Below are 25,276 nucleotides of genomic sequence, written 5' to 3' on the forward strand. Positions count from 1 at the left end.
TTTCAGATAATATTAATAACTCTAAATATATTAGAACCTACGGATCAATAGGATTGAAGTTTGACGATTGTTATAAGACAAGGAACAAACCAACAATATTGCATTATGCAAATCTTAAAAGTCTTTTAAATTTACATTTAAATCATCACTTAATCGGAGTGTCACGGTGAGGATTTAACTCGAGTTCAAACCGTTTGGTTATGTTAAAGGTGAACATTTGGACACTTAGATATTTTGTTGTAGCAATGCTTCAGAAGCAATATTATCTCCCCAATCAAAGTCATCAGAATTTATATTGCACGATGATTACACTCAATGTGAGGGTCATAGAAACGATTATGTTGAGATAAACACGGCGTTCCTTAAGCTACAGAACAATAATGCCTGAAGCGAGGAGATAAATGGCTGAATAAATGAAACAATTTACATGGCGCAGTTCCAATTATTCATCTTGCTAAATGCTTTTTGCATTTCATTATATTTAATTCCGCAGCAGGCCACATGAAACCTAATGTACATTTCATACAGATAAAATCATCGAGCAAAATTCTCATCACTTCCTATAATATTATACATAACAACCAGTTCCTAAGGAAAATAAAACCTGAATGCAAAACACAACATTAAACAACGATAAATCAAAAATGTCTTGGCAAAATAATGTAATTTTGTGGAGCCTGATCATGAGTCAATTTTCCAAATTCGTTGTAGGGTGCCTGTCATTCTTTGCCAAAACAACTCTGGCATGTTATGACAGCGCTACTTCTCAGTCTAGAGCTTTGCTGCCGTACACTGACAAAACACATTTTTATTTTGAACAGATAGATCTATTGACTTGATTTGACTGGAGCTTTTATATAGCACTAAACGTGCTCAAATCGGTCTACAAGAGGTCTCTAGCCAACACCAACACTTAACATGTAGGTCAAGACACATCGCCTGTTAGGCGAAAGTACTCTTTTTTCGGATAGAGACAAAGCTGTTTACGGCCAGCTATTTATCGCACACCTGAGTACGGTGAGTGACTGGAGCTTTTATATAGCACTATACGTGCTCAAATCGGTCTACAAGAGGTCTCCAGCCAACACCAACACTTAACATGTAGGTCAAGACACAACGCCTGTTAGGCGAAAGTACTCTTTTTTCGGATAGAAACAAAGCTGTTTACGGCTAGCTATTTATCGCACACCTGAGTACGGTGAGTGAATGCGATTAAAGAGCTTTCTATAAGGACTCAACTAAGTGCCGCTCGGGGCTCGGGACTCGAACCAAGTACTTCTCGATCCGAAAACGAGTGTCATACCACAAGACCATAAACCCTCACCTGTAACTAAAAAAACACTATTGCTTTATAATGTAGACTATCGTCTTAAAACATCACGAGATCGAGATGTACACTATATCAATAAGCAAATTTTCACAAGTCATGACGAATAATAAAAAGAAATAGAAGCTTCAGTTTAATTGAGGAAGACAGATGATGTGGACTTTTGGGATTTGTCAATAAAACACAGTGAAAGAGACACTAAAGATGAAAGAGAGATGAGAGGATTTATTAACGTCTGTTATTGATAAAGGGGAAACCCAAAATTTTATGAGTTTCCCTAAATAAAATTGAAGATTTTATTCCATTTTATTATTGTTTCTCATTAGTTCCTTGAGTTTCAAGAAGTAAAACTGTGCATGGGGCAGCGTAGACAACGGTACGGTTTAGCTTCGTACCCGGAAGGTACCGAGTTCGATCACTTGCCGCTGAGCAAGTCACCTCGCCCTAGATCATCATGCGGCGCTGCACTGCGGCTGACGCCTGGACTATTCCAGTCGTCCCTTGGAATAGACCCTAGAGACAAATTTCCCCTGTGGGATGAATAGAATTAATTTTAATTGTTTGATTTACTTTCAATTAAAATATATAAAATTATCAGAAATCCAATGATTTTAGTTTCTAGTACCATTTTATGAAAATATACTCAATGTTCATAATGAGACATACATAGATAATCCAAGTTTCATATCTTTAACAATAAATAAATCAAATTTCTAGCTTCTACATCAGCATGGCTAATACCGTTTGGATACGATGGTCCTATTACGTCAGCTGCAGTTATATCTTAATACCACAACAATCTGAACAACATTGATTATTAAATCAATGTGATCAAGGCTAAAAAATAAAACCTATTGAAACGTTTTGAATTTTTAACCAGTTAGGATTGGGTGTTCCAATCCGGACATTGTTCCAATTCGGACTCCCTCCCAATTCACCTTCTATTTTAACGCCTTATTTTAATAAGAATTATGACATAGAGCTGAGTTCCGATTCAATACAGCCTGAAATAAATGCGATATATTAAAGTCAATTTCAGAGTTTTTCCGTGTTATTTAATTAAACAAATCGTCTCTTAAAATCTGTGTCTCAATTGGAATATCGAATACGAGCTTCTCCCACCGCTTTTCCACGAATTCGAGGAATCTTACACTCGAAGTAGCAATGAAAGTAATAACATTTGCAACATAAATTTGTATAATTGAAAAGGATTTTTCACATTTTTTGTTTTGAAATGTTTGCAGTTGAGCATCCTCTGAAATCAAAAACTCACAAACTTTTGCAAAGTTTGACCGATTTTTGCCAAGATGAGGGTCATTTAAATCGATCGATATTTGAAGGATAAGTTTTCTGGTCAAATTTTTTAATAAAAGCTTTTCCACAGTACGAAAGAGTTGAGAGGTTGAGACAACACACCTCCATGAAAGATTATATGATTTACTTGAAATGTTCTTAGTTAAGTCTAGCAGGAATTATTTTGCATTTCATTCATCCCGACAAAAAACCGTTTTGAGACGACTGGTCGCACACACACACACACACACACACACACACACACACACACACACACATCGATTGATCAAAACGACCCTCAACTTGACAAATATTCTTAAGTCTGAAACTTCAAAGAAATCTCAGGTTTAAGTAACTTGACAACTTGGTGGCCACTATACGCGATTGATATGTGAAGTGAAACTTTTTTGACAAAAATTATGATAAGGCGTTTTGTCTGTGTACGAGGATTATCATATTATTATTATGTAACGAGTTACAGCGATCCTTTCTACCTGTCAAATCTTACCTTATAACCTCTCGATTTGATCGTTGTTATTTATAGTGATTTGTTTCATGATAAAAATCAACAGGCTGATATAGAGCCAGTGGATAAGAACACACACACACACATACACACACAGACACACACACATACTTATTATATGTTTTTGGGCGCGCCTACGTGCGTGTATATGACCTATCGTCTTAAAACGGCGTTATGTCTGAGTCCATTGAATGATAAAATTGGATAGCAAAATCAAAATGTCTCGAAATGTGAGTTTGAGCTTCTGTCGCTTTAAGAAAAAAGTATCCAGTCCTTACAAACAAAAAATAAAATGAAATGGATCCAATATCATATTTTTGATTAAAATTCTTAGAATCAAAACCACCTCGACGTTTTGAAGCGATAACACATATAATACACCCAAAAAAGATTAGCACAAAACTTTCCTTCCTCGACTTCCAAATTGAGTTTTATTGAATTAGTTACAACTATACAGTAACAGGAATATACTTATTGACGCTATAGGTTTATGTTAAATACTCACAAAATCTGCCAGTTGGATTAACTTAATACACAAAACCGTGTGTAACCTTGAACTGTTATACTCTACTTGATATAATTTAGTAAAAGTTAATCACCAAAATGGTTGTCTGAAAACAATGACAAAGAGCTGAGTGACGTCATGTTCGTGTCTTCTATAATGACCAGTCTGTGGAGTCTATTGGGCTTTTTAAAGTCTCGGTTTTTTTTAAGTCTTTTAACGAGTTTTTCCTCCACAAGTTTAAGGGTATTTTAATCGATGTTTGAAGAAAACATATTCTGATAAAATGAAAAAAGTGGGTTTTGTAAGACAAAACAGAGGAGGTTGATTGGTCAAATCTCACGTCGTGCATAATTCATGATGATATGATAATCAAAAATCAATAGAAAGAGAGAATTGCCTCATACACAGAATTTGATTTGGCTGTCATCAAGATGTCTTGTGTGTCATTGCATAACGTGCAAAGCAATTCCAATAAACTATACACATCCTATTGTAAGGGGAGGGAAATTACATCAGCGAGAATGTATTTCCTGCTACGAAAATCTATTTATCGTATTGCTAAACGAAATCACGCTGCCAGCCTCTAGGATGTTCTAACCAGGGGCTGTTTCTATTTATCTATTAATCTCGAATCTCTAGCTTCTGCAATTTTATTCGGGATGTTCAAATAAGGGCGGAATAAAAGCTCACGTTGAAGCTTAAATCATGTGTAGGATTTACAATAATGATGATTGATGGAACAGCGCCGTTTGCTGTTGATATCTATTAACTGGGACGTGTGTGTGTGGGGAGGGGGGGGGGGGGTGAGATGAGATGGAGAAAAAAATTGTCTTTGAGTGCAAGAAAACCGGATGCTATCTCTTTTTCTTTTATTATAAATGGACAGTATAGATGGAACGAAATTGACGTCACTCAGCTCTTTGTTAAAATTTTTAGACAGTCGTTTTAAAGTCTAGTTCTCACTAAACCCTATAAATCAGACGATTGACGATCAACGTTTAAGGTTACATATAGTTTTATGTGTTGGTATGCTATATCTGGCTGGAGAATGTTGTGAGTATTTCACTGAAACGGATAATATCAATTATTCTACGTGTGCAGTCTGAAACACCGTAAGGGGCCTGCTTTATCATTGTTGTAATGAACAATATATTGCAACATTTCAAGAGTATTCCCATTACAGAATGAATCCATAACCATTTGGTATACATGTTACGTGTTGCTGTTGGCCAGGGAGCCTTTGTAAAGAGCTTTGAGCACGTTTAGTGTATATTGCGCGTTATAAAAGTTCAAGTTAAATAAGCTCACGTAACACAACTAACGGATTGTAATGATGACAATAACCCTATCGATGATAATAAAAATCATGGCAGATTATTACTTCAACGGAACTGATATTTTATTGCCTGCAATTAGATCATAATTATGATGGCGATAGATTATCATTCTTATCATTAATACAGTATAGAATATCACACAATGTCCAATTTCCATTAATTGATTATCGAAACTAGCAATCTTGAGAGAAAAAAAAACAAGGCTTGAGAAGTTATGATGACGCGATGATAAAAATCAAGCCAAGTCCTTTGTATGAAAAGCCAGGTTTAATTACAATTTCTTTGAGGTTCATAATTGACTAGTAGTTTGTTGTTTGTTTGTTTGTTTTGTGTTTGTTTATTTGATTAATAAAAATTTTCGTTTTAATGTTATAGATAAACAATAAATGTGACATACTAGCTCTAAATGTTAGGGTGCACCACAAACCAAATTTTTGAATATGACGATAAGACAGATGATAAGAAGTGAAATTTTTTGTTTGTTTAATATCCCTTCGTTTTGCTTATATTTTGGGTTGTTTATTTTTTATTCTCTATAGTTTGTTTATTTCCTGTTTTTTTACGTGGGGGAAGGGGGGATGGGCGTTGTCATCAACCTAACCCTCTCCTTACCACCTGCATCAACATCGTCACATTTGTTATGACACAATATACATCTTTTCTTGTTCAGATTTATTTTGTTCATCACAAACTTTGAAGAATGATCTTTGATTAATACCAACATTATGTTGTTTTATATAGAGATTTTTTGAGTTTAAAGAATCATTCTTTACCTGCTGGGTAAGCCTGCCATTTTTGGAAAATACTGAAAAGGATCGATAAGGAGATAGAGAGTTAAGAAACGAAATATAGTTTTCTATATATAATGATATATAGTATACAGGTAATTTAAATCGCTTTTTTTTCACTGAGGTTTCAGTTTTCCGCCATAAGATTATCTCAATTAATTACAGGTTTGATAGGGTGAAAAGAAAAACATCTAAATGAAACCAGTCTTCCCCTATTAGGATCGAACCTTAGACATTCTGATTACCGGTCAGACGTCTATCATTACTCCACAAAGTTCCCGATAGTTGGAACAATTTCAATTCCTATATTCCTCACAAGGGTACGCATTTTACGATGAGCATTCGCTTGCTTGGTGTGTGATTCCCCCATCTTTGAGTCACCTGGTCCTCCAGGTTGGGGGTTGGCAAAGGGTTAACACCCCTTTCCGTTGAACTCAAACCGTTACAGAAACGCAGACAGACAAACCAAATCCTTTTTTTTAGCTTGGGCGACCGAAGAGTTTCTGGAATTACCGAATTTATGAAGGACAACAGACAAGAAGAATTAAAGAAGCTGATATACAGAGAAGTGGTAAGACCTGGAATGAGATAAAAAAGTTGGCTCAAGATAGAGAAGGATGGAAACTGTTTGTCTGTGGCCTATACCCTGACACGGGGTGAAAAAGGCAATGATGATGATGATGATTCGCTTGCATCACACAAAACTATCATTAAACACGAAAGTACGGGGGCGAAGACATTAAGAGTTGCTCCAGTTTTAATTTTGAAAATATCAAATTAAGAAATTAGAGAGCAGGTACTGGTGAAAGATAAAGATCTCAAAAAGTGTATATGAAACAGTGCCAGAAAAGCAAGAAAGGAAAACAAACAAAAAACATCAAAAATTCTAATTTTTGACTTTTTAAAAAGTTGAACTCTTATATAGGGCAATATCAACTAATCGTGCTCAAAGCTCTTTACAAGGGTTCCTGATCAACAGCAACAAGAACCATGTTGAGCGAGGCATGACGCCTGTTAGGCGATTTTATTTATTTTTTCTGACAGAGACAACGCTGTTAACATCCGGCTACTCATATTACATCTGAGTACGGTGAGAGAATATGATTAAAGAGCATTCTCCAATGACTCGACTATACGCCGAGCGAGGCTCGAACCCAGGTCCTTCCGAAAGCGAATGGCATGCATACCACAAGACCACATTAGCCGGCTATAAATTCAAATTTTAGCACCCAATCTATCCCGTGTTGAGGCGATGAGTCACATTTTAGCCTTAAACAATTCGAACTCTCTACAAAGAGTCGAGATAGTCGAAGTTTAGAATTTTTTCGATGGCAGTACAGAGGTGATTAGAGTAATAAACGACACAGTTTACGAGGAATAATTATTAACACATGAAAGAAAAATAACTGGGTATGTTGAGTAATAAACTGATGTTATCAATCACAGGTGTTGTAGTTTTCTTGGCAACTGGCGGCATTTTTAGAATCATGAAACGTGAGTTAACACAAAAACTTAGCAACCCTGGAGCGGAAACGAAAATCAATAAATAGTGCTTTTAAAAATTAAAAATCTGAAGAGGTGTGTATTCTAGTGTATCAAAAATAAAAAGAAGAAGAGAAGGGGGTGATCGCAATAGAAAAGAAGAGAAAAAAATGGGGGGGGGGGGGTGCACTTTGGCCAAACTTCAATAGAAGGGTGGTTCGGAATAGAAGGACGCGGGTGCAATTCGACCAATCAATAGAAGAGGGGGAAGGGGTGGGGGAGGGGGGGGGGTGCAGGGGTGCACCTTTTAATTTAGGCAAGACGAACATCGTCAGTGGTATACGTATACTGCTAATTTCGATAGCACTGCTTCAATTTTTGGGATTGCTTTTTATATTTTCTTTTTTTCCCCCTTTGTTTTTTTTTTTTTTGTTTCTTTTCCCCTTTTGGTGAATTTCGTGAGCGGAAATTTAATAGAGAAAATGGGGAGGGGAGTCAAGAGTTGGGGGGGGGTAGTTGGCAAAAATTTGTGCGGGGGGGGGGGGGGTGGCGCAAAGAATGGGGGGAGTGGGAGGCGGGCGTCTATTTTGATTGATACAATAGATAACGAATCAGTGCTGGTCATAGCATAAAGAAAAACACGAGGAAAAAAAAAACCATCCCCGAAAATCATACCTCCTTAGGATGGCTGATTCTTGGAATGTCTGTGCTTGTCTTTCTTCTTTGTCCAGCACTGTGTCACACAAACCTTTCCACATTAATATCTTACACCACTCCTGCTCCGTAATTTGTCACATTAATAAAGTGTACATAATGTGGAGGTTTTCCCTGTCCCCCACAACCAGAAACTCTCCAACTTTTAACTCTTTCAAGTCCAGTTTGAAGACTGAACTGTTTAAATTAGCCTTTGCTTAATTTAGGTTATTGTTCTTCAAACTGGGCTTCCAGTGCTGTAGTCTTTATTTTATTGTCCCTTTGTGAGTTCACGTTTTATTGTAAAGCGCCTTAGAGCATGAATTTGTGGAATTTGCGCGCTATACAAATGATTTATTATTATTATTATTATTATTATTATTATTATTATTATTATTATTATTATTATTATTATTATTATTATTATTATTATTATTATTTTTATCGTTATTATTATTATTATTATTATTATTATTATTATTATTATTATTATTATTATTATTATTATTATTATTATTATATTATTATTATTATTACTATTATTATTATTATTATTATTATCATTATGTCTTGTCCTACATTTTTAAGCGTTGCTATCGAATGACCCTTTGATGTGATAAATTTGTCTTTAAACTCAACTCAAAAAAAAAAGGTTCTTGTTAGAGAGGTTTTAACGAATTTGAGTTCAGTGTGCACTCGATCGATATAATTTTGTGTAAAAATGTTTTTGGGCGAAAAGGAAAAATGTGTGTTTTGCATCCGACGTGTTCTATGCTCCATGATTGGATGGCTTGCATAAAAAATAACACAAGAACATTTTGGTTTTGTTAAATAGCTAAGATATGATATCCAGATCATAGCCCCCAGTAATGAAATGATGTCTTGATGAAACATTGGTTATTGCGTTATTTTTGTTGTTGGTTGTCAAAATTGATGAATAATATCTGAAACGGTCTCTCCAGCTCTTTTTCTCTCTTACTCTCCCCCCCCCTCTCTCTCTCTCTCTCTCTCTCTCTCTCCCTCTCTCTCTCTCTCTCTATCTCTATCTCTCTCTCTTTCTTTCTTTCTCTCTCTCTCTCTCTCTCTCTCTCTCTCTCTCTCTCTCTCTCTCTTTTAAGAAGAAACAGTATACTATTAAGATAATGTATCCTTTGCAATATTTTCTATGAAACGAACAATACGTGTACTAATACAAAAACCACATTGTATTAGACCTGTCAGGTATAATATCCCTACGATTCTGTGAAATAGTCCAAAACACATTATCACCACTAGCCACTGATTGCAGACACTAAAACGAAACCTTAGATCTACGACCTTTTCCAGATGTTTTTTTCGTAAACAAAACCTTACCGGAAACACCTTCCACAAGGTAAAGAAAAATGTTGCCTTCTTTGGATCCTTCGCTTTCTTCGGAATCTCTTGTGCATGAAAACAGGTGGCAATATGTAATGGTTTAACTTGTTAAAGTTTACGTTAACATAAATGTATATATGAAGAGTGGTTTTTCTAAAATTCCCCAACTCCGCTTTTCACATTTTGACATATTGAGGATTATCCTCCCTAAATTTTCTCATTCGGTCTATTATTTTATCATGTTTAAATTCTCACAAATCTAGTTAAATTCTTGTGTCCATTGATGCTTAAAATATGGTTCACGTTTCAATTTATTTCATGAATGTGAAAATCACAAAAAGTAGAAATGAGTTTTGGAAAACCTGCCTTCATATATCTATATACCAAAATATACTGACTGGAGCTTTAATGGGAAAAAAAAAACATTTTAACATTTTGACCAGAAAATCTTTAACACCCTATGTCGACGTGCATTTATTTGCAGGTTTGAGAACCCAATTCCTTATGGGCTCATTGTGGTTATGGAAATCTTAAAAAATGACGCAAAATATTGTCCATTACAACAATTTTAAACTAGGCCCATAAGTGGGTTCGGATGTCAGACCTGTATATATGTATACGCCGCCCTATGTCGATCGATCCGATCTAAAGGACCAAAAAAAACCCAAAAAAACCCCCAAAAAACGCGTCCAAATTTCTTAAAGAATCATGAATGTCGTGCATCATGCATGAAGTTCATGATTTGCACTCCAATTCATTGAGTTTGTTATATCGTGAGATTTTTGTTGGATCAATAATAAGAATGTGATTCAAACGTAATCTATAATGCCACAATTAGTAGAGAGAGAGAGAGAGAGAGAGAGAGAGAGAGAGAGAGAGAGAGAGAGAGAGAGAGAGAGAGAGGGAGAGAGAGAGAGAGAGAGAGAGAGAGAGGGGAGAGAGAGAGATAGAATGAGAAAGCGGAGTACAAGTTATTATCCTCTATCATTTGTGTCAGTTTATTTGGATTTAAAATATATAAACATTTAATCATGAGTTGCACTAGTCAGCAAAACCATTATATGTATAGTAGTAGAATAACCGTTGAGACAAGCGGACATAGTGGAGTTATTAGAGAAATAATTTATCATAAATGTGCACATTTTAATGGGGTTATAAAATGAGAACGATCGTCTCAAAACCGTATTGCACCGTTACTTCTTGATACTAAATTGATGCTGTTTGTCGCCATTTACTAACGGTTCCTTGAAATAGTCCAACGCATGTTATTATCACTTGCCAAGCGATAACAAATCAGGGTCATGTAGCACTCTACTCTCCAATACATGTCATAATGAAATTTTCAATTATTTACCTCTTTCTTACCCGAGATCCTAGTATCTTACCATTTTGTAAATACAGTTTACCGCCCTTGGATCACCGAAGTCAAGACGCGTTGGGAGTGTTTACTTCTTGGATCGGTGGTCGTCGGGAGACACTACGTGTTGTAGGCATTGTGTGCCTTTGTGCGAAAGACTAGCGTCCTGTCAGACGGGTAGAGAGCAATCGCTATTGTGTAACGCTGGAGAAATCGGGGAGGGATAAACTACGGCTCCATGAGTATAATGATTCTGAAGGACTGCCACAATTACCCTAGACAAACTGTGTATTATAATGATGGCATAGGCCAGGTGTTCGCTTGTCTCGGGCCAAAAAGGGAAGAGAGTTATGGCTGCAGATTCCTGTTTATAATAGTTTCATCCTCTGTATGGCCGCTGCACATAGACAAAACACGTTTGTTTGTTTTATTTTCTTTTGGTTTGTTTTTCTTGTTATTTTGTTGGGTATTTTTTGCTTTTATTTGTTTTTCATTTTATATATTATTTTTGTTGTTATTTGTTTTAGTTCTTGTTTTTGTTTTTGTTAGTTTATTGTGTTTTTTTTTTTTTTTTTTTAATTTGTTTTTTTTTTTTTTTTTTTTTTTTTTTTTTGTTTTGTTTATTTTTGTTTTTATCTTTATTTTTATTGAAAACTTCTTCGTCTTTTAAAAATCTGTTACGGTCTGGCATGTTTATTTTGTGTGCCTGTTCCTGTCATGATTTATTGGTGAATTGAGTAGATCAGTTCCATTCGTGTTCTGTGTTAGTGTGTGTGTGTGTGTGTGCGTGTGTGTGTGTGTCTTTGTGTATGAGTGTGTGTCTATGTGTGTAGGGGGGGGGGGCGAGGGAGGGTGAAATGTAAATATATGCAGGTCTGACATCCGAACCCGCTTATGGGCCTAGTTTAACATCGCTGTAATGAACAATATTTTGCGTCATTTTTTTTTAGATTTCCATTACAACGATATTATGAGCCCATAAGGATTTGAGTTACAGACCCGCAAATAAGTGCGTGTCGGGGGAGAGGGTAGCTGGCAGATGGTGCTGATACGCGAAGTAGTGAATTCAAATCCCATCAATCCCTCATCAACTTCTCATAAAATCTCTTTTCTGGAACTTTCCTCTACTAATAAATCAAACCCTTGACCATCAATTATCATGTAGAGATTTGGTACCATATGTGTTAGGTAGAGAATGATGGGGGCTGCCTAAAGTCTGGAATCATCGTAAAAATACTAAAAGGTGAAAATGGAGAGATCCCGAATGGAAGCAGTACAGACAATGGACGTTTCGGGTACAAACACTCCGTCGTTGTTTTGCTGATGAAGGGATTGTACTGTACTTGTTCCCATCCGAAGCCTTTCCATTTTTACGTGTTTGTTAGTATTTTTACAGTATGCATAATATGTTGTTTGTGGCGTGTGTGTGTGTGTGTGTGTGTGTCTGTGTGTGTGTGTGTGTACCAGTGTTCGTGTCTGCTGGTGATAGAAGAGAGTACAATACTGCTAACTAAATAAAAAGGAGACGTATCTATTATTTGTTTTATAAAACTGAAGCACTCTTAAAATCGATGTGTAACAACTCAAAAAAAGATTTACTAATTCAAACAGAAAAGCAAAATATTATTCGGCAAAATGAGCTTTACAACACAACGTCATATATATATATATATATATATATATATATTATATATATATATATATATATATATATATATATATAAATTTGTTAAGTACAAAAGAAATCAATATGAGAAAATCGTTGGTTGCATCGTATCAAATGTGACGATTTTCCTATGTTTAACATGGAGAGGGGTAAATCCAAGTTTGCATTTTTAGGTCTAACAACAAAATTGTGACGAGCTCATGGTTAAATATAGCCCATAATTTCCCTAGGTTACCAGACATGCAAATTTGTGCACCAACCTGGATTAGCCAGTTAACTGCCGTACTCTGGAAATACATGTATTCAAATATTTGACCAGAAAACTTTGCCCTTCAAATATTGATCGATTTAAATGACCCTCATCTTGGCAAAAACTCTCAAACCTGGGATTTCGCGAGTTTTTGCCAAGATGAGGATCATTTAAATCTATCGATACAATTTGAAGGACGCGTTTTCAGGCCAATTTAAAAAAAATACTCGTCTTTCCAGATTACGGCAGTTAACTGGTCAAATCCCTTTTCCCCTCGTCAGAACATGTTCTATATTCTATAAAACGACGTCAGCAGGCATCTATCTAAATGAGAGAAAATATAATTAAGGTTGTGACTCTCATTAACTTTCGATTCCAAAATCCCAAACTCATTACAAAATGCTAGCTGGGAACATGGAACATAATTATTCTCTGTTATTGTGGAAAGAATAATATGTCCAATTATTTTCTATTCTCTTCGAATTTTACCATCGAGTCAGCAGCAGCCGATGTAATCTTCGCTAATCCCAAAGGGTCGCTCGCTTTGTTTTTTGTTCTTTTTTTTTGTTTTTTTTTTTGTTTTTGCAGCGAAACAAATCAATACAGAGATTTAAAATACGAATTGGGAAATCTTTTTAGAAAAATAGACGTAAGAGTTCTAATAGATTTTTACAGGATATTTACATTACTGTGCTGTGCTGTGCTCAGTAAGCAAATTTTGTAGCTGCGAGTCAATCGAAGTTGGATTGGGGATTTTTGTGGGTTTGAATCCAGCTAGAGGGAGTTATCCAAATGAATTGCTGTTGTACGTTTCCTGCTGTGGAAATCAGAATAAATAAGTGTACCTTGACATTGCAATGAGCATCCAGAAAAAAATGAACATATAATTTTTTTTAAATGTTTCTGATGTTAAATTCATTAATCATAAAATTATAGCCCGTCTATATCATAGGATTTGTTTCTTTGGGGTTTTTTTTTATCCTTAAAAGGACGTTCACATCACCATGGGCAAAACAAATTTAGAAAATATCATTTGAAATGAAAGGATTTAAATAAGATGTCTAATGATTGTACCCGAATACCTTTGGGAAATAAACCGAGCAAGCATAAACATAAGACTGGAGAACATTTTACTACAGGACAGATCTAATGGCATATGATGAACTTAACTGTAATGGAGTCCAGATAGCTAAGTAACTAGAGCCTAGAGCACTCTCTTCAGACGCAAAGGGACTGGAGATCGGTCCCGATCACAGACAAGTGGAGATTATTTTCTACCTCCCCCATGCCCATCCAGCAAGGATTGCGTAGCTGGGCCTGTTAGATCTGGCGGAAAGTAATACAGACAACTAGTCACAAATGTTCTTAAAGCGCATGGAGATAACTGCAAGTCCGATATATATATATATTATATATATATATATATATATATATATATATATATATATATTATATATATTTATATATATATATATACATATGTATATATAAACGCAATGGTATGATCAGTTTATCTAATTGTGTCAATACCTCGGGGAAATTGCAATCTATTTTTTAAATTAAAGAACACATTCTTTTGGACAAATTTAATTAAATTCAGTAATGTTCAAGCAGCTATGTGGTCTAATGGTATGACATTCGCTTTCGGATCGGAAGGTCCTGGATTCGAGCCTCGCTCGGGGCATAGTTGAGTCCTTGGAGAAGGCTCTTTACTCACATTCTCTCACCGTACTCAGGTGTAAAATGAGTACCTGGCCGTTAAAAGCGTGTCTCTGTCCCCAAAATGTGCACTATCACCTGACAGGCGTCATGTCTCGTCCTACATGTTATGTGTTGCTGTTGGCCAGGGACCCCTTGTAAAGCGCTTTGAGCACGTTTAGTGGATATTGCGCTATATAAAAGCTCATGTTTATTTTTTTTTGGGGGGGGGGGGGGGGTTGTGTGTTTTTTTTAATTGCCTGAGACTGCGAATGTGGCCCATTTTCGCAAAATGGTATTATGTCGGGGTGAATAAGATCAATATAAGTGAATTTATAATTAAAACAATACGAAATACGAGCATTGATTTGTTTGTTTGTTTGTTTTAGTTTTACAGTGTGATAAATTGTATGTATTCTCCAATTTAAACAGTAGACCATAATCCCGAGTTTCATATTTGTGGATATCTATTTATCTATTCAATTACCAGTACCCAGTGTACGTCGACTTTGAGACGGTTGTTGAGAAAATGTAAGGACTTTTTTCTGTGTCACCCAACACCCTCATTCTGGTATGATGTCACGTCGGAATTGTCGAAAATGGATGAAAAAAGATGAGTTTGAAGTTTAATTTATAAGACTCGTGTTTTTTTCTTTTTCTTTTATTTATTTTTCTTTCTACGATTAAGAAATTAAACCCATTTTCCCTGAATGAAGGTCTTTAATATCAGCCCAAGTTTGATAAAGGTCTTAACTTGAATTTCAAGCTTAAAATTCAGAATTAAATAATACCGTTTTTAGACAATTGGTCACATGTATTTAATCCTGTTGTGACGAACTTTAAAACAGAGGTGCTGTCTTTTAGATATATTGAATACTAATTAGAAAACGATATTCTTATAGATAGAACGAAGTTGACGTCACTCAGGCCTTTGTTATTGTTTTTGCCATCCATGTTTATGAGTTTTTATCACAAAATTGTATTAACCAGACTATAAAAGTTCATGGTTACACATATTTTTTTGTGTTGGCCCGTTATACTTCCGGATGGCAATGTTGTGAACTTCTTAGCCAAGTGCATACTATCTATAGATAGAATGAAGTTGACGTCACTCTAGTCTTTGTTATTGTGTTTTGCAATCCGCGTCTATGAGTAATTCCCACTAAACTGTATTTACCAGAAAGCTTGCACATAGTTTTGTGTGATGGTTCGTTATATATATATATATATATATATATATATATATATATATATTTATATATATATATATATATATTAATGTCAAATTGTTATTTTTAGTCTGTTGTTTTCTCAACTCCGTTTTTACCCTGCTTAGAGATTTAATTTCAAATGATATTATATTTGTTGGGTTTCTGTTTATGTGAGTGTTGATGTTTGAAGTTAAATGTGTGAGATTAGGTTGGTCGCGATAATGTTGCTGATGACAACGATAGATATGATAAGGTTAATGTGATGATTGTGGTGATAATGATAATTAAGATGCGATTATGATGTAAAAATAATATCCTCGTGAAGGGGATTATTATTTTGATAATGATTTAATGATAATGATTATACGGATGATGAAAATGTGATGTTAACCTATTGGTAATGATGGCGGTGGTAATGACGATACGACAAAGATGATAATGATATTTATGATGATGATGATGATGATGATGATGATGATGATGATGATGATGATGATGATGATGATGGTGATGATAATGATGATGATCATGATGATGATGATGATGATGACGACGACGACGACGACGATAATAGCTTTTTTTTTCATTCCACTTATTGATTTTAAATGTAACTATTACTAAGGAAAAAAATGGAATAAACACACATCTATGATACGATTTGGCAGTTGAAAGGCCTACTTAAGGGATGGAGGTCAGGCCCCTTGTCAGTGTGTTTGCCAGACCCACAAGCCAAATAAGAGTTTTATCGGAATACCGTATGAGCAAGGCAAACAAAATAATTATGGAGATGTAATTTTTTTTTCTTTGGCATGTCTCGAGGCTATAAAAATATCTTGGTGGCTCTGACAGAAAAAATATTATTTCTATCGATCTGATGCCTGGTGGGGCCACGAATTATCTTTTCGTATAGATTATCAAAGGAGTGAGATGGACACGTTTATAATGTTTTACACGGAGGACCTGTATTTGAGCATCACTTTCGGTGTAGTCGTTTTTTTATTCTTTGAGAGAGAAATGTGTGGCTATGTGGTCTTGTGGTATGACACTCGCTCTCGGATCGAAATGTCCTGGGTTCGAGCCTCGCTCGGCGCATAGTTGAGTCCTTGGAAAAGGATCTTTACTCGCATTCTCTGACCATACTCAAGTGAGTACCTGGCCAATAGTGTTGTCCATGTCGGAAAAAAATTGTAATATCTCCTAATAGGCATCATTCTCGTTCTACATGTGTTGTTGTTGTTCAGGGACCCCTTGTAAAGCTTTGAGCACGTTTAGTGGATATTGCCCTATAAAAAAGCTCATTTTTTTAAAGGGGTGAAATGGCCAAATGTATAAGGTTTCACACGGTTTCACACTTAGCTGTGTTTGAGCATCACCCTCGATGTAGTCGTTTATTTTTCAAGAGAGAATTTTAAACTGTACTGAAGTAAAGTACGCTTGGTACTTTTTCTCTTTAGAAAAACTTCAACCGAGAAAGACCATTAGTTTTAACTTAAGATCATAATTATAATTATATCTAACTCACTTTAACTGTTCCTCTTTTGTATTATATTTGTAAGGTAAGTTTGCCCTGAATTATGATTTAAAGAGAGAACCTAGCGAAAAGAGCACGCGTTTAGTCAATTATAAACAAGAGGTGCCAGAAGGAGCCAATAAAATGGAGAGAAGCTAAAGGGAGTAAATGTGACTCATATATAAGGGAACAACACAAAACAAACGATGTTTCAGCCTTTGACCTTTTTCAAGTAACCACTAAAGATATATATATATATTGTGGTTATTTGAAAAAGGCCAAAGGTCGAAACGTCGTTTGATTGTGTTGTTCCCTTATACTTATATATGACAGTGCTGGTGGTGACAAAAAGTGAAAAAGTAGGAAAATATTGAACGATTGCCTTTAAGCCCCATTTCTACTGCACTAAACCCCACTTTTAGAGCAATTGAGGTGATAGACTATCATTGATACTCTAGCTAACGTGTGGAGAGTGGGAAACTGCACCTCTGTGTTCCACTACACATCAACTCTCTCATTGCTAGTACATTGTTTCGAGAAAATGTAATTTTTAAAAGGAGAAAATTCCTCCTCTGGACTCCAAAATCGCGGATTTCTGCGGATCCGAGGAAAACCATCAGCACTGATATGAGTCACATTTACTCCGTTTAGCTTTCTCTCCATTATGTCAATTTCAAAAGTAATTGCATTCTTATCATAGCATTATCAATGTCTTGTATAATCTCATTCTTATATTTCTTCTTTTGATCATGTCGTGCTCCTTTGATGTTGCTGACATCCCATTATGCGTAGGTAGATTAAAGGCAGGTCTTATTTCCTTGCGGCTTCATAGGGCATTAAAGCATTCATTACGTTTTCAGCGAGATTTTTAGTGTCAAGCTAGTTTAAGTTGACATTTTGCTTGAACATTACTGTATTTAATTACATTTGCCCAAAAGCATGTGTTCTTTAATTTAAAAAATAGATTGCAGTTTCCCTGAGGTATTGACACAATTAGATAAACTGATTACATCGTTGTATATATATATATATATATATATATATATATATATATATATATAGATAGATAGATAGATAGATAGATAGATAGATAGATAGATAGATAGATAGATATGTCGGACTTGTGGTATCGCATTCATTTTTACAGTGAACGTTCCAAGGACCGAGTTCAGCTTTTGGTGGAGGAAAGATGACGCCTTGAAAAAAGCTCATTACTAACATTTTCTCACCACACTTTGGTGAAAAAATGAGTACCTGATGTTACAGCGATGAGTATGTCACCATCATAAAATATATTCCTTATTACACGTTGAGTAATGCAGTTGGCTCCGTGCGCTTTAAAAACATTTGTGACTAGTTGTCTGTATTACTTTCCGCCAGATCTAACAGGCCCAGCTACGCAATCCTTGCTGGATGGGCATGGGGGAGGTAGAAAATAATCTCCACTTGTCTGTGCGCGGGACCGATCTCCAGTCCCTTTGCGTCTGAAGAGAGTGCGTTAGGCTCTAGTTACTTAGCTATCTGGACTCCATTACAGTTAAGTTCATCATATGCCATTAGATCTGTCCTGTAGTAAAAAGTTCTCCAATCTTATTTTTATGCTTGCTCGGTTTATTTCCCCAAGGTATTCGGGTACAATCATTAGACATCTTATTTAAATCCTTTCATTTCAAATGATATTTTCTAAATTTTTTGCCCATGGCGATGTGAACGTCTTTTTAAGGATAAAAAAAACCCCAAAGAAACAAATCATATGATATAGACGGGCTATAATCTGATGATTAATGAATCTAACATCAGAAACATTTTAAAAAAAAATAAATTATATGTTCATTTTTTTTTCTGGATACTCATTGCAACGTACACTTATTTATTCTGATTTCCACAGCGGGAAACGTACAAAAGCAATTCATTTGGATAAGTCTATCGCAAAGTACTTTCCGCCAGATATAAGAGATCCAGCTACCCCATAACTGCTGAGTGGTCCAGAAAAAAATCCTCGACTTCACAAGGGACCGATCTCGGTTCCTCTTGCGTGTGAAGCGAGTGCTCTGCCAACTGAGGTATACGGATTTTAGCGCATATTACAATATTATTATGATGTAACATTTTAGATCTTTGTCAAGAATTTGAATAATGTCTAGATCTGGAAGGTCAACAATTTCGGATCCTTTGGTTGTATTAAAGGTGGCTATGGATGTAATAAATAAGAGACGCAGTGGCTGACAACCGTATTCCCTTATTTTGGCATCGCTTTTACTGATAACAGATGTTATGCAGACCTGCCTATTACTACAAAACATTCGTAGAATTACGAAATTTTTTGTTCCAATTTCAGAACTTCATGAGCATCTCAAACTTATTAAAAACTGATTAAAACTTATCGAAAATGGAAGTTGATGCCAGACTACACAATTTAAACGATTTTGAATTCTTTGTGAAAGCAATTATTAATCCATCAAGTTAAGTATAGCGACTACAATTTTTATATCCTAAAAACGATGAATTTTAAAAGCTCTAAGTAGGCAGGTCTGCATACATGTTACCCAATGTCTCAAAATAGCATTAGGGCTAACCCACACCAGAGACTGACTCCGACGACCCGGCACTGCCGTGTTCTGCATCTTCCGGATAAGGACGTCACACACGGAAAAAATACTAAGAATAAACAGAAAAGCCGCTTGACCTACCCATACCAAGCTCGGCAGAGGAATTTAGGTGCTTATTGGATTAGTCCGGAGTGATATTGATGCCGACAATTGAATTTATTTTAAAATATTTGAAATTTGGGTGATGTTTATGTCTTTTATTGAGTAAACGAGATATTTTTAAATATTGGGCTTTTATATAGTGCAATATCCACTAAACGTGCTGAAAGAGCTTTACAGGGGATTCACTAGCTAACAGCAACACTTAAAACGTGGGACGAGACATGACGCCTGTTAGGGGTGATTACAAATTTTCGGACAGAGACAACGCGGTTAACGCGGTCAGCTACTCATTTTATACCTGAGTACGGTGAGAGAATGTGAGTAAAGAGCCATTTCCAATGACTCAATCATGCGTCGCCCAGAGCTGGACTTGAACCCTCGATCTTCCGATCCGAATGCAAGTGTCATACCACAAGACGATTTTGAGATTTTGGTGGAAAAAGATAATGTTTTATCTTAGAAACAATATTATTGAAGTCCAACTTCTCAAAACAGACTATAAAGGCACGAAAAACAGCCGAAAAGGGTACGGGTAGTAAGAAAAGTGTGAATAACGGAAAGCTATTTTGCTTTTTTTATCAAAACGTCATTTTTCTAGATGTATGGAATACTGTGTCAAACGTTTCTCAGAATCTATTCAATGAAATTATTTGAAAATGTCCATAGTTATCACAGAGATAATGTATTATGTCACCATAGAGATATTTGTTTTGATAAGGTATTTGTATTTTGAATTATAGTCCAATTTATACGTTTTTAACATCAATTTTATAACATTTTGATTCGCGACTTTGTCATGTTCTAACAAAAATTCCATAAGCTATAGCTGTAAAATCTGTCTATGGTGATACAAAATACTACAATGTTTTTGGGGAAAGTTGGTCACAAGATTGTTATATTTTTTTATGACAGACCCACAAATCAGGTCACAAAACGGATATCAACACAGATGTTGTATATTTTTCACCAAAAATATTGGTTTTTAACCTATAATGACGATACAGAATGATTAAAACCGCCCACTATATGTATATGTAGTTAAAATAATCTTAGAAAAGACCCAAACCGCCCCTTAAACCCATTTTAAAAATTTTCAATTCATGTTGATTCTTGATACGTTTTTTTTTGTCTGCTTCATTCCGAAATTCTACCAGTCTGACGCGGTGGGTACACACACACACACACACACACACACACATATATATATATATATATATATATATATATATATATATATATATATATATATATATGTATATATATTATAGTAAAGATACAAGAATAACAACAATGACCCCAAGATGGAACAATCATTTTGTATGCCGAATGAGGACGTGGATAGAAGCCACAGAAACATGTGTTTCGACCATATAAGTGAGTGAATCCATTCATATATATATATATATATATATATATATATATATATATATTATGTGTGTGTGTGTGTGTGTGTGTGTGTGTGTGTGTGTGATTAGTTTAAACATAACATTTAGACAGGTGACAAAGACCTTTGTGTGGTGGGATTTGGATATGTCCTTTACCTGCGTGAGTGGCCGGCCACGCTGGCTGGATTCAGAACTATCTTCACATGCAGCAATTTGACCTTTCCCTCACCTTTAAGATTGGACATATAATAAAGGTCAGCTTACGAATAAGTAAAATGGGTCGGATATTGGTCAGCCAAGAACATGAAACTCTTTTAGAGTTATCCTTCCCGATGTTTTAAGTGCTACGGCAGGTTTTATAAAAAGGAATTGAGGAAGTGAGGAATTAACATATCAATATCGGTGAATTATAATAAAGTAAGATTAATAAAATCAAAGAGACGAACAAACGAATAAAAATCTGTCAAAATGATTGTTAAATATAATTGCTAGTAGAATAGTTATTATATTACTTGGATACGTTGATTAAGTGAGTAGCCTATATACATGATTAAGAGTCACGTTAGATGTATTTTATGTCTTGCTAATTGTTAGCCTTAACCTGTAGTAATCATGATTTGCTGGTGGTGAGATGGCGGTAATATGAATGGTGGTGGTGATGATAATGATGGTGAAGATGGACAGTCTTTGGGAGAAAATACACGCATGAAAAAAATTGGCCAGAAAACTCGGCCTTCAGCTATCGATAGATTTAAATGACCCTCCTCTTGGCAAAAACGGTAAACCTGAGACTTCGCTTAGATGATGGTCATTCGTATCGATCGATATTTGAAGGACGAGTTATCTGGTCACATTTTTAAAGACTTATTTTTCCAGAGTAAGGCGGTTAACTAGTTATATAATACCATTGAATCGTGTTGTTTCCACCAAAGGAGCTGTCGAAATATAAAAGGATTACTTTGAGTGATTCGTTTTACTCCAGCAGGTAATAAAAAAACCAAAGTTTCAATCCATACTGTCGCCTGTTAGGCAAAGCTCATAATAAGTTGGTAAATCATAATGAAAATCGAATAAGGTGAGATTCTGTACAGAGAGATATGCACAAAATAGGGATAGCTCATTTTAAGTGCCAATAACAATACTGTAAACGTAGGACAAAACATACAACTTGTAAGGTACATTTGTAATTATCAGAGATAAAGCCGTTATCGGCCAGGTATTCGGTTTACACATAAAATAGGACGAAAAATTACGAGTTAAGAGCCATTTTTAAAGGATTCAACTTTGGCCGCTCCCGGCGAGATTCGAATTTTGAACTGCTGGTCACAAGCCGAGTTCCATTCCACTTGACCACGACAGCCTTGCTTATATATAATATATGTAAGCAAGGCTGTCGTGGTCAAGCTAAGCTTTCGTAACAGACAGGTATAATTAGAAATACAATTTTTCTGAAAAGTAAGCAGCTTAAACTCTGCCTCCTGACCGGTATGCATACAATTTCAGAAGGAATTTTGTAAGTACCACTCCTCCGTATCAGATAGAAACATGAAGGTGCTGGTCTCTATTGAGTGATGGATGAGTGTGAGGTTTGAAATCAGGTATGTCAATGGGATGAGGATATTCCGTGGGAGCTACCCATGCTACCAGGTCAATCATTTTTTGACAGAAAACATTTTTGTTCTTCTGGCCTGAAAGATTTCCTTTCAAATGTTATTAGTCAAATATAATAACCGTTTCCTTGATACAAAAAACTCAATGCTTAGGTTTCTGTAGAATCTTAGTTTTGAGATTTATTGACAAATAGAGGATCTTTTTGATTCATGGAATACTGAAGATAAAGTTTACAAGCTAAAACGTTAAAAGTTTGTTGGGGCTTTTTTCTTTGTTTGTTTGTTTTTTTTTTTTTTTGTTTTTTTTTTTTGTTTGTTTTTTTTTTTTCTCATCATTTGCCAGAGGTGTCTGACATGTTCCAGTTTCCGGCATAAAAGTAATACAGTTTAACACATTACGAAGAGGCTAAAAATCTGTTTTGGGTTGAATATATTTTTTTATTCCCATAATCACCCGGGGGGGGGGGGGGTTGGAGTGTGGAGTAATATCTTCTTAGGACTTATCTCAAAAAGACCGCCAAAAACACAGGCGTCAATCTAAAATTACCGCCGCAATGAGAGCGTAGGGTTAATTTTATTGCCTAAGAAATTAAGAAAAATTCAGACAGCGGGCATTCAATCCTGGTCCTCTGGTTAAGTGCAATGCCTTGTCTATTTGGCCATCTGGTCCCCAAATAATCCAAACCTGATGCGCTTCAGAAATCTATAGTTATCCACCCCTTAATGGGTCATCGATAAAGAACCAAATTTCTATTCCATGGACTATGTCCGCTATTTATAGAGTCTCGCATTTTATTGGGGTTTTTTTGTTTGTTTTTTTATTTTTTGTTTGTTTGTTCTCTTTTTTTTCCAATTCCTTTTATTGGGGAGGCGTTTTGGTTTTTTTTTTTGTTTTTTGTTTGTTTGACGGTTAATTTTGTTTTGTTTGTTTGGTTTTTGTAAAGAAATGCCTTCTATATAGCAAAGGGAGATAGTTGTCCTACCCACCAAGGTCTCGGGTAGAATGCAACCCATATAATTAAATGATTTATGAGTGTAGGATGGGTGTTGGAATAGGGACTCCCTTGTTTTCGCCGTGGGTGGTGTATACTATGAAGACAATGAAAGAACGGAGGGTTATCATGTTCCATCAGTGTTAAGACACCCTCATCAATCTTATGCATCAACCGAGATACCGTTAGATACCCTGTCCTATGTTTCGGCTTGGGTCGATGTTCAACTGGCAGTCTGCGATTTGAGGTCGAAGAAGAACGACCTGTACAGCCTGTGTGTTGGCTGGAATTCTGTTTGGCTATGTTGAAGCCACAGTGAAAAGGGCCCAAAGTGGCCAGTATTTTATGTCGCACCCGAATATGGGCTCTCAGGCGATATGTGTTGGGCCTGTGTGTTGGCCAGCATTGTGTTTTAGGCTGTATTGTAGCCGAAGTGGGCCTAATATGGCCAGTATTTTGTATATCGTACCCGGTTATGGGCTCTAAGCGATATTGTGTTTTTGTAATTTGTGCTCGGTGAGATTATATAAAATTTATAATATTGTTCTGATGTGCTGAGTAATCATCAAGTGATTAAGTGATTAATATCGTAAAATTATTTCACTTATCTTAAAGTTTAAAATAATATAAAGTTTTAATGTTTTATTGAATAATTAATTCAATGAGTTAAATTGTGTTAAAATTGAGAAAGTGACCTCAGTTAAATGAATTATTTTTAAGTAAATACTAATTGATCACTTACGCTATCATTGTGTCTATGTTAATTTCATTTTTACTAATATATCTATATCTATCTTCTAATATAGTGAAGAGCTGACGGGGCTAGGACATAGCGCCCGGTAAATGCGTTTGCATCTTTGAACTTTGTGATTTTGTCGGGGCTAGGACATAGCGCCGGCAAATGTGTTTTGAACCCTTTTGAACAATATAATTTTTGAGAAATATGAACAATATAATTTGTGACAGCACCCGATACCTGTTTTTGAGAAATATGAACAAAATACAATGTAACGTTTGTAAAGATGAGGAAGTAACACTCGATCTATGTGTTTTATTTTGGAACAATTTTGGATTTGAACAGGCTGGAACACCGCACCCTGTGTGAACAATTTTGTTAATTAATTCTATTCTCGTTTCGGACTATAAACAGTTAACTTTGTACCATCATGTAATTAATAATTTCATTTTTAGTGGGAATTAATGAAACGGTTGCAACCTGGGTGAAGTATAGTTTCTTTTGGTTAAAACTTACATGAATTTTATATTGCATTACTACTTTTTACTTGTATGTATTTTTGATTTTTCCTGTCAATATATGCAATGTTATTCTGTTGTGCTCAATAACTATGAGCTGTTCCCCTTTCTTTTACTTTAAATAAATAATAATGGCTCTCTTGTCAGATACGGTGTTTGTTGGTGATTGTAACGTCCACGTCTACCTCTCCACACTTTAAGGTCATAAGCGGCCTTCGCATCCATTGCGAGTTGCGAACGCACCTTGTGACATGAATTGGCGCTGCGAGCAGGATTTCTTATTGTGTGGTTTGGTGGTCTGACGTTGTACATCAACAGACACCTT

At 35.6% G+C, this 25,276-nt stretch overlaps 1 protein-coding gene across 5 annotated transcripts in view; it reads right to left on the bottom strand.

The window, feature by feature from the left end:
• LOC144968384 (glutamate receptor ionotropic, kainate 2-like) overlaps positions 1–25,276 on the bottom strand; it is a 159,577-nt gene that overhangs the window by 106,703 nt on the left and 27,598 nt on the right. Inside the window, exons 2-3 of one of the 5 annotated variants that reach the window (XM_078906676.1) lie at positions 13,751–13,906; positions 13,265–13,397 (exon numbers count right to left, since the gene is read on the bottom strand). The exons of 3 other annotated variants lie outside the window; for them this stretch is intronic. The gene's annotated coding sequence lies outside the window, so the exon portion shown is untranslated. Of the gene's footprint in view, positions 1–13,264; positions 13,907–25,276 lie in introns of all 5 variants that reach the window. One more of the 5 variants, XM_078906677.1, reaches the window with a different exon arrangement.

Source organism: Berghia stephanieae, chromosome 3 (genome assembly GCF_034508935.2).
Source record: "Berghia stephanieae isolate SIO BIC M18660-M18661 chromosome 3, UCSD_Bste_1.3, whole genome shotgun sequence".
Taxonomy (NCBI): domain Eukaryota; kingdom Metazoa; phylum Mollusca; class Gastropoda; order Nudibranchia; family Aeolidiidae; genus Berghia; species Berghia stephanieae.